Below are 9,670 nucleotides of genomic sequence, written 5' to 3' on the forward strand. Positions count from 1 at the left end.
GGGCAGGGGTAGGGAGTTATGAGGAGAGACTACTAATGGATACATGTTCTAGAATCGATTGTAATGATGGTTGTACAACTCTGTGAATATCCTATACAGTAAAACCCTAATATGCAAATCGACCAAACAGTGGCATGACCAGTCGCTATGACAAGCACTGACCACCAAGGGGCAGATGCTCAATGCAGGAGCTTCCCCCTGGTGGTCAGTGCACTCCCACAAGGGGGAGCGCCACTCAGCCAGAAGCTGGGCTCACGGCTGGCGAGCACAGCGGCCGTGGCGGGAGCCTCTCCTGCCTCCATGGCAGCACTAAGGACCCTGGGGGAAGTGCAGGGAACGGGCCTAGGCTGGCAGTCAGACATCCCCTGACGGGTCCTGGACTGCAAGAGGGCGCAGGCCAGGCTGAGGGACCCCTCCCCCCAGTGCGCAGATGTCATGCACCAGGCCTCTAGTATATATATATATATAGTTTAACATATTTTTATTGATTTCAGAGAGGAATGTAGAGGGAGAGAGAGATAGAAACATCAATGATGAGAAAGAATCATCGATTGGCTGCCTCCTGCACGCCCCACACTGAGGATCGAGCTTGCAATCCAGGCATGTGCCCTTGACTGGAATCAAACCTGGGACCCTTCAGTCCACAGGCCGATGCTCTATCCACTGAGCCAAACTGGCTAGGGCATGAATATATTTATAAAAGTCATTAAATCATATACATTAAGTGGGTCCGTTATGTAATACATGAATCATATCCCAATAAAGATGTCTTTAAACAGGCTAACAACCTGCTTCTAGGCTGCTGTGCTGATAGAGATATTGCACAATATTTGAATGGGGGGCAATATGGCATTTTGCACCCAAAGAAAGTCCCATTTCCCCTCAAATGTCTGCTTGGTGCTCCTCTCACCCCACTCAGGGGCCTGTGGGCACCAATGCCTGGCCTCCAGGGGGCGCAGGGGAAGCTTGTGCACACTGGGGTTACCTGTGGGGAGCAGAACCTCCCTAGTAACTGGGTGCATCTGGGCCTGCAGTCCCATGTCCCCCTAAACCTAGTCTCATACAGAGCTTTGCAGGCATGAGTGCAGGGCTCTGGAGAAGGTTGGGGGATCTGCCAACACAGCTCTGGGTTCAAATCCCAGCTCTGCCATCAACCTATTCTGTAACTTTGGGCAGGTCACACAACCTCCCTGAGCCTCAGCCCGATAGTGATACCACCACTGCCAGGGCACCAGACCCAAGCAGGCTTCATTCAATGGGACCCCCTCAGTGACCCCCACCCCCGGGGCCCATGCATTCATGTCCTCGCTTCACAGACCCTGAAGCAGAAGCTTAGGTTGCAGGGCCCATGACTGGGAAGGTGTGAGAGCTGAGGCCTCATCCAGAGCCCGCCCTCAGCACGGGCCCTGCTCTAACTGCCACGTGACGGACGCCAGCACTCATGAGGCTGACCGTGCAGGCCCGGCCTCCGGGTCCTGCTGATGGAGGCGCTGGCCAGGCACAGCCTAACAGCCTAACGTTTTACATCCCTGCATCCAGCCTGGGAAGCATGCTGGCACCGCTTTAGAGATGAGGGAGACGGTGCAGTCAGGACCTAAACCAGGCAGTCTGAGCCTTGAGCCCCAGCCCCTAACCACCTTACCATCCCAGCTCTCCTGAGCAGGAAAAGGGGCCTCCTGCACGGGCACCCGAGCTGGGGGCCCCGAGGCGAGGGGGGAGCAGTGCTCACACTCACAGGACCAGAATGGTCTGCGTGGTGCGGGGCCGGGGCTGGAGGAGCAGGTAGCAGGGGCAGGGGATGCAGCAGGAAGCAGGGGGAGGGGAGGGAGCCCTCGGGCCTGAGTGGTCATAGGAGGACTCAGGACAGCCCTGGCTCTAGGGACAGGAGCCAAGGCCTCGCTGGGAGTGGGGCGTGATGGAAAGGACAGGCCACCTCAGGCTCAGCGGGGAGGACAAGGGGGGACACAGGCAGACATTTGCCAAAGGAAGAGCCAAACCTAGTTGAGTCGTGACAGGGCCCCCTACGAGCTCCCTACCTTTCATTCCTCCTTGGCAATGGGGCTCTCCAGGCAGTGTCCCTGCCCCCCACCCCCCGTGGCTCCCTGAACTCGCGCCCCAACCCCACACCCTCCCGCAGCATCTCCTGAACCTGCACCAGGCGGGGCAGGACCCCAGCAGGTGCTTCCTCTGGAGAAGTGTCTGTGGGGAAAAGGCAGCTCCCACTGAGCACAGAGACCTCCTGCCAGCACCGGCCTAGGCACTTCATGTTCCCGAGATTTCCCCCCCACCAGGGCCCTGGGCGAGGGGAGCTGTTACTCCTCTTCCTGCTCATGAGGAGCCCGAGGCTCGGAGAAGTGGTGATGTCTAGAGCGGGAGCCAGATTTGAACAGAGGCCGTCAGGAACCTGAGCTCTTAACCACACTGCGACATCCGCGGGGGAGGGCGGGGAGGAGGGAACAGCCAGGGCGCAAAAGCCAGACCGAAAGAGAAGCACACGGAGAGAAAGAGTCGCTTGTGGGTTTGAGGAGGAGAGCATTCCGGCTCTAAGAGGCAAGGCTGGCACGTGCCAGTCTGGGTGTGGGTTGGGGGATGGGAGCGAGTACATGGCCGAAGACGGGGTGCCGAGCCTGTTTCAGGGGCTGCACAAACATGATGCACTGGAATGGTACACCCCCCGCAGCAGCCGGGTGGGACAGACTACCCCCACTGCCACCAGCCACCATCAGAGCCAAGGTGCCTGGGCACCTCTGAGCTCCCCACCCCCGCCTTCTCACGGCCACCCCTGCCCCCCCCAACACACAGGCTCCCCCAGGCTCTCTGGCCTCGGTGTGCAGTTCTGGCCTCTGTGGCTCCAGGCCTACCTCCTACTTATTCCTGGATGTCGGAAACCTCCTGGCTCCCTCCTGGACTCCGCTGATGCCTGCGGGTCCCCATCTCAGTTCTTATTTCTCTTCTGACTCCTCTACTTTCTCTACCCTCCACATACCCCCGACTCTGTGGCCAACACAGGACTTGGCTGGCAAACAGTGATGCTCAATAAATGTTTGATGAGCTTAATTCACCATCAACTTTAAAGATCAGGCCAATAACTCTTAGTCCTTTCTTCAGGCTGCACAGATACCTGTCACACACACCCTTTCCCCGCCCCAGGCCAGAGGGGACGAGGCCAGGACATTCCCACGGCCTCAAAGAACTTCAGCTGCGAACAGCCTGCCCAGGGAACAGCGGCGCGAAGGAAGACGGGTTCATTCCCTAGCTCCTGGCGCTTCCAGAGAGGAATGGTGGGAGGGCCTGGAGGCTCCAGCCTGCTTCTGCTGGGTGACCTTGGGCAAGCCATCACCCTCTCTGGTAACCTCGTCAGAAGAAAGGCAGGGGTCAGGGCAGCTGGGAAGGGGCTGGGCCGGCAGGGGCACGAGGTGGGGCGCACAAGGAGACGCTGATTCAGGGGATTGAGCAGTGGCGGCGGCAGGGTGGACGCGGTGTTTGGACAGCTGCAAGTCCTTAACGGGGATTTCCCCCCTTTTCAACAAATCCCCGTAAAACAGCATTTTGTCCAAGTCAGCGTTTTGTGGCAGCCTGGGCCTCCTCCTGGGCCGGCCAAGGAGCCTGGCTGGGAGCGGGTAGTGCTCTGGGGGTCTTTCAGACCACGGTGGGGGAGGAATAGGTCCCGGGCAGGAATAAGTGGTATGAATGCAATACCCGCCCCCCCCCCAACTACACACACACACACACACACACACACACACACACACATACACACGACTTGCGGCTGCAGGAGTGGACCAGGCACCAGCTAACTGTGACTCCTCTCCTCCAATCTCCTCAGAGGGTCCTGTCCCAGGGGTGACTAGCAGAGGGGGCCCAGGTGACCCTACGGAATTTCAAGGCCCGCGTATTCCCTACCCCATTTCACAGATGAGCTCTCAGAGGCCCAGATGATAAACGGGGTGGGAGGGAGGGGGCTCCCAGTGGACGGTGCAGAGGTGTGGCTGGTGTGGCCCTGGTAACCCCCTCCTGGGCGGGTGGACGGACCACCGTCCTGCGCAGGTCCTTCAGCTCCAAGCCCGGGACCCCAGACGGGCAGGCGGCTGCAGCCGAGGGAGCAGTGGGGAGCGCTCAGGCAGCCCCAGGGCCTGGCCAAGCCACAGGTATGTTATGAGACGCTTCCTGTTGTGGAGACATTTCTGCGGGATCAGGATCGGCTGCCCCGCTTGCTCCCCGTGCCTCCTGTCTCCCTGCTCTCCCAGCCTTCTCTCTGCTCTCTCCCTGGGTCTCTGCCCCTGACCAATTTCTCTCTGTGTGTTCTGTCTGTCTCTCTCCAGCCCTGTCTCTGCCACCTCAGCAGGTGAACAGCATTTCTTGCTCAGTCTCCCCCTCTCCGGGGTCCATCCTGGGAGTCCCTAAGGCCCTGGCAGCCCCTGGACGCCCCTTCAAGCACGGCTACTTACCAGCTGGTGATCTTGGGCAAGTGAATTAACCTCTCTGAACCTCAGTGTCCTCATCTGTGAAAGGATTAACTGAGATGATCTGAGCGACAGCACCCCCAGGTGTGCTGCCCTGTCCTGCTACCCTGGTGGCCAGGAAGTTCTATCTTCAGTCTAACCTCAGTACCTCCTGCTGTAAAGCAACATCTCCTCCAACTCTTACAAAACTCAGGTGACTTGCTGCCAAAGGCCAGGACCTTGTGGAAGTTCCCTAACATCAATTTCCTGGCCTTCTAGGCCTTTTCTCAGACTACTTCTGAGATGAAACTGACCAGAGTCACATGGCCTGCTCAGGACCAGGATGGAATTATGGATCTTGGAGAGAAACAGAGACACTGCCCTCCTTGCCCACTGGGCAGGATGCCCACCCACAAATGCCTAACTGGGCAGCTCCAGACTTCTCCAGGGTTCCTGAGCCCCCACCCCCCACCTCTCTCCCAGCTTGGGAAATTGGAGAGCCTTTCCCCGCCCTCCTTTACCGAGTCTCAGCTGAAGGAGGTTCCGTCTCCCGCTCAAGGCCCAGGCCCCTCCACACCTCTTCCTCGGGGCCTCTCGCTGTCCATGGGTGCCTCCCTCCCCTCCCCAGTCTCCAGCCCCTCCAGCCCATGTCCGCACAGGCCTAACTCCCCCGCCGGCCCCCAGCCACCCTCATCTCTTTCCAGCCTTCTCAGCCAAGCTTCTCGAAAGCATGTCTTTACCCCTCAGTCCCACTCGGGCTCACTCCCACCCTCTGACCCTGGTGCTTCCTTCCCTCCAGCACTGAATTCACCCTGGGACCCTGCTCCCCTCCTTCCTGGGAAGGTTCCTCCTGGATTTCCCGTCTGCCACTCTGGCTCCGGCCTCATCTCTCCTATCTCCATGTTCCTCCTGCACTTTGCAGCTCACACCCATCCCACCATCAGGGACTCCCCATCTGTCTGGGCGGCCACCACTGCCCTGAGCCCAGACTCTGTGCTCAGTGATGAGCGGAGCAGGCTCTCCTGACCGGCCCTCAGAGACCTGCACCCAAACTGCTATCACTACTTGCTTCTCCCCTACTCCCAGGTGCCCAGGCCAGAATCCGGGGAGGGGCGGGGGCGGACTTCTGACCTTCCTTCCTTACACGGCAGTCAGGAGTCCCTCTAGTCCAGGGGTCCTCAAACGACGGCCCGCGGGCCACATGTGGCCCGCCGAAAACATTTATCCGGCCCGCCGGGTGTTTTTGCCGCCGCTGTGTGCATAGGAATTTGTTCATAGTTTTTTTTTTAAACTATAGTCCGGCCCTCCAACGGTCTGAAGGACAGTGAACTGGCCCCCTGTTTAAAAAGTTTGAGGACCCCTGCTCTAGTTGGTGTAATGCCTTACTTAGCAAAATCAGAGAAGGCCACTCTCCCTCCTGCCAACTCAGGCCCCACTCACTGCCAACCTGTCTCCCCTACTTCTCTCACTTCTGTTCCCTCTCCTCTTCCCCGCAGTCTCTGCCTTAATATAGAGCTTGCACTCTCCCAACACGCAGCCCAGAGCCTAGCACATCCCCGCCACTCCATAGAGATTCGTTCAATGAGATGGCTACATCCTCCCCTGGACTGTCACAGTAGCCTGTCTCCCACCCCTCGCCCTCAGCGTCTCTGTTCTCCCTGACACATCCTGTAGGTACCGCAACAGCACTTCTCAAATGTCAGTGTGCACCGGACAGGTGACTGTTTGTTTTGTGAATCCTCACCCAAGGACATTTTTCCCATTGATTTTTAGAGAGAGTGGAGGAGAGGGAGGAAGGGGGAGAGAGAGACATCGATATGAGAGAGACACATCAGTTGGTTGCTTCCCACATGCGCCCAGACCGGGGCCAGGGATCAAACCTGCAACCCAGGCACATGCCCTTGACCAGGAATTGAACCCTGTGACCATTCAGTGTGCGGCCAATGCTCTAACCACTGAGGCACAGTGGCCCGGGCGCATCAGTTTTTTGAAACACAGGTTCTTAAGCACCACCACCCTCAGGGATCCTGACTCAGCAGGTGTGCGGCAGGGCCCGGCATCTGCGTCTCTAACAGCTCTGGCTGCCTGTCTGTGGACTCACTTGGCTCTGCTCTGCCAGGCCCTCGCCTGCTCTGGATTCTCCAGTGGCTGCCTGATACCAATAGAGGAAATCCCATGTTATTCTCCTGGGGCTTCCTGGAGGAGGAGGCAGACTTTATACTCTGTAGGATGTGAATCAATTAAGATGGGAGGCGGGTAAAAAGGGTGGAGAGAGACTGATGGTGAGCCCCACAAAGCCCTGAGATCATGACGGGGTGGGGGGTGGAGACACACTAACAGTTATGTGTAAGGGAGCCCTGTGAGTGGGTGTCACGCCCATCTGTGTCCCTTCCTTCCGTCTCTGTCCCTAAATCTAGGTCCAGCTGCCTGTGATCAGACATCTCTTGGTGGGTCTTGCCTCCTACCTCTGTGTCCTGTCCCATTTGTCTGCCGGCCTCTGTGGCCCTGCTTGTCCTTCTTGTCCTCTCCTATATGCTTGCACCGAGATCCCTGTCTGAGTTCCAGGCTCTGTAAACCCTGAGCTGTTGGTCACTTGATGGGGCCCTTGGAAAGACAGCATCTATAGCCCCGATGCTCGTGCCACCTTCAGGTCTGTGTCTGACCTGCCTGACGACCCCTGGGCAGCCCCACAAGGTCCGCATGGGGGTTTGTGGGTCCAGTCCCGCGGGATCAATAGGAGACTCTGACCCCCTCAAATCTCAATGTGCAGGTGTGAGGACTGCTCCAAAGCCTAAGAGCTGCCTGGAATGCGGGAGCTGGTGGGGCGGGGGCGGCAGGCTGGGCCAGGGCTGCCTGGGGCCATCTCATCACCCAGAGTTCTCAGCTCCGGGCAGGTGGTGGGACAGGACCATCAGGCTTCACTTCCACCAAGAATCCCAATGTCCTCGCCTCCCAGACCCCAGGGGCCCTCACTTTGGGAAGCAGCATTGGAAGGAGGCTTGAAGGACAGGTCAGAGTTCAACAGGCTCTGGGGGATGACAGTGGAACGTTTGAAACTGAGAGCAGAGCAAACAGCAGGGCAAGGAGCCTGGGGTGGGTATACAGGAGGCAGGAACCTATGGGCCAGGGACTCGAGAGAGACTTTGGCTGGAGATAAAACTGGGCTTCAGTGACAGGGTTCCTGCAGCCTGGATGAGGGCCATGGACTCGCCCTGGGGGAAACATCCACGTTTAGGGGGTGAGAGGAACCCGCTGCACCCGAGCCCCGGCGTTCTGATAGCCAGACACTCCAAACTTCGCAGTGTTTCCTTGTACCCACCTGCCTGCCTTCGCCTGCATGTGCTCCCCTGATTGCCCTTTCTGTCTCTCTCCTCCTGGCAAACATGTTATTCCTCATTTAAGACCCAGTTCACCCTGACCGGTTTGGCTCAGTGGATAGAGCGTCGGCCTGCAGACTCAAGGGTCCCAGGTTCGATTCCGGTCAGGGGCATGTACGTTGGTTGCAGGCACATCCCCAGTGGGGGGTGTGCAGGAGGCAGCTGATCAGTGTTTCTCTCTCATCGATGTTTCCAACTCTCTATCCCTCTCCCTTCCTCTCTGTAAAATATCAATAAAATATATTAAAAAAAAAAAAAAAAAAAAAGACCCAGTTCAAATGCCTCCTCCTCCAAGCAGCTTTCCCTGCCTCCCTCAGGGAAAACCTTCTCCTCCTAGGCATCTCTCCCCACACCCCCACCTCATCCCTGACTGGACTTGGCACATAGTAGGTGTTCAATACAGTAGGTGCACAGTAGGTGCTCTGGCTTTAACCTCTGACTACCCACCTCCCACTTCCAGCCAAGCCTTCAGGGTGACCGCTCACAGGGCCCCTTTTTCTTTGTGGCTCTTCCAGAGTTCTCAGCTCTGGGCTGGAGGGGGCAGGGCTGGACCTCCTTCCCCACAGGCAACTAGGTCCACCACCTGGGCCCCAGCCTCTACCAATCTCTGAGACTAGACACCCAACTAACTCCCCTGGGGGAGGAGCATCTTGGGGCAACTAAGTGGCCAGGGAGTTAGGAAGAACTAGATGAGGGCAGATGACCCAGAAGAGGCCCAGCAGTGGGCAGGACCAGGACAACAATGTATCCTCAGGAGGTTGCCAGGGCACTGGCCTTTCCCTGCCCGGGCTCCGGCCTCGGCTCGTGCCATCACTCACTTCCCAGCAGAGGCCCTGAGTTTCTGACCAGGCCTGGACATTGAAGGGTCCCCCCAGGCCCAGCCACCCCCAGCCCCCAGGCCAGGCCAGGCAGGGCCTCTTCGCTGCCAATCCCTCGCCTTCTGGTTCATATTTGCAGCCTTTTCCGGAGCGCCACCCGCCGCCCGCTGCCTCCCCACGCCTGCCAAAATTCCTGGGCCTTCGTGGCCTCCCCACGCGGTGGCGGCAGCGGCGGTGGCGGCTGGGCAGGGAAGGGGCCCGGCGGGAGCACAGCCAGGCCGCTGCACCCGGGCAGGCCAAGCAAACACAGGCCCACGCCAAGGAGCCGGGGAGAAATAGTTCACAAATGAGAAAAAGCTGCTTCCGAGTTGGGCCGAGACTTTAAAGCCCAGGCCGCAGGGAGCTGAGGTCACCTGCAAGCGGGGCCGCCTGCTGGACACCCCGGGCTGGCAGGGGCTTCCGTGCAGCAGGAGGGAGCAAGCTTAGGCAGCAGCCGGCAATGGCCTCAGCCGCTGGGATGTTCCTGCTGGATGCCCCCAATCTAGCTTACCTTTCGGGTTGAGGGGCCGCAAAGGTCCCAGCAGAGGCGAGGCCTGAGGACGAAAGAGAGAAACAGTGAGGAAGGTGCCAGAGCCCGGGGAGCCTTCTGCCCTAACTCACAGCCACCCCGGTGCCTGCCCTGGGCTTCGTACCAACAGCCCCTGCTGGAACATTGGCCCCAACCTCAGTCGCTCTCCTCAGGAAGCCAGGAGGTGGCTCCCTTCATTCATTTCATGCAAACTTAGCCGTGTCCCCAGGGTGCCTGGCCCTGACTTGATGGAGCGCCTCCTGTCCCAGGCCCAGGCTGAAGAAGCCCCTTCTGTGTGCCAGCGTTCATGCTAGAGAAATCCCTACTATGTATCAGGCCCTGGGCTGGGGTGCCCCTCCACAAGCTAGGGTTCCTGCCTGGAGGAGCTCCTACTGTGTGGGGGACCCTAGGCTGGGCTTTGGGACACAGAAATGGCCCAGCCCCATGCCCTGTCCTGCCCTGATT

Source organism: Myotis yumanensis, unplaced genomic scaffold, assembly GCF_028538775.1.
Source record: "Myotis yumanensis isolate MYYU_CA2020_CCGP unplaced genomic scaffold, mMyoYum1.0.hap1 SCAF_2, whole genome shotgun sequence".
Taxonomy (NCBI): Eukaryota; Metazoa; Chordata; class Mammalia; order Chiroptera; family Vespertilionidae; genus Myotis; species Myotis yumanensis.